Source organism: Cyprinodon variegatus, unplaced genomic scaffold (assembly GCF_000732505.1).
Source record: "Cyprinodon variegatus isolate N-32 unplaced genomic scaffold, C_variegatus-1.0 Scaffold731, whole genome shotgun sequence".
NCBI classification, from domain to species: Eukaryota; Metazoa; Chordata; class Actinopteri; order Cyprinodontiformes; family Cyprinodontidae; genus Cyprinodon; species Cyprinodon variegatus.
This window is the reverse complement of record NW_015151184.1, coordinates 384,761-385,998: the sequence shown is the minus strand read 5'-3', so window position 1 is coordinate 385,998 and position 1,238 is coordinate 384,761. Positions and strand designations below refer to the sequence as shown.

The following is a 1,238-nucleotide window of genomic DNA, read 5'->3' as shown; positions in this document are numbered from 1 at the left end:
ATCAGTAGAGCTGATTGGAATCAGCTGAGTGCTGAGAACCAGCTCCCAGGAGGATCCACAGCGCCCTCTGGTGGGCAACCTCTGGATCCCAACAGGAAAAGGAGCCCACAGGAAGGGATCCAAACAGCCCTCTGGAGGGCAAACCTTTGGATCCCAACACTTCTAAGAAGAACAACAGCAACTGATAACTGTTGCTACAGGGAGCTCATCCAGTTTAAGCCAATTAACTAGGCCTCTCTGCCGGGAGGACAGAGTCGTTGCTGAATCATGCTGCCTTGTTTCTAACACAATGGAAAAATGAATCTCTGCTTCAATTTTTGAGGCCTTGCTCCCTGACAAATTGTCTCCAGCTGGTTAAAACCACGGCAATTCTGACATTTTCCCTCAATTATTACTTCTTTTACTATCTCTGTTACTTTCTTTCCATCTTACCGGACAATGAGTATGGATGGTCCTTCTTTTCAATTAAAAACAGATGGCCGCTCACACTGGGCCTGGTTCTGCTGGAGGTTTCTTCCTGTTAAAAGGGAGTTTTTCCTCTCCGCTGTCGCTACAAGCATGCTTAGTGTGAGGGATTGCATTTAAGTCAATGAGTAGAAGCAATCAACTGGTTTTCCTTAGATAGAAAACTTTGAATCAATTTGACTGTATGACCTGGTTGAATTGTCTCTGTAAAGTGCCTTGAGATGACATGTGTTGTGAATTGGCGCTATATAAATAAACTATATTGAATTGAATTGAAAACAGCAAGTAGAATGATCCATGCTTGTCTTTGCATGTTGTATACTGTTGATGCTACCGACAACACAGATTCATAGGAAAATATAATAATGCAAATAGCCTCAAGCTAACAACCGATTTGGCTCCCATAATCAAAGATGGCAACACAATATGGCATCTTCCATTGTGTGCACTGCAACCTGTATTTATAGGTCATAGCAAGCTGTAGTGGTGATCGTTTGTCAAACCGAACATCCAATAAAGTTCCAATAAGCCACTACTTAGGCACTGGGGTCACGTTTTCTTGACGCAGGCAAAAGAAGTTGAAATCCAAACTTGTAGATGTTCAGTTGATATATTTCCTATATTTTTGCAACATTACAGAGTTCAAACATTCCCTTGCTCTGTCACCTCTCTTGCACTGGTAAAAACTAGTGTTGCACCGATACCGATACCAGTATCGGACGGGGCCCCGATACTGCCCTAAAATGGTGGTATCGGTATCGGCGAGTACCAAC

General features: G+C 43.1%; 1 protein-coding gene across 1 annotated transcript in view; it reads left to right on the top strand.

The window, feature by feature from the left end:
* LOC107097894 (fibromodulin-like) overlaps positions 1-1,238 on the top strand; it is a 17,868-nt gene that overhangs the window by 12,672 nt on the left and 3,958 nt on the right. The window lies entirely within an intron of this gene.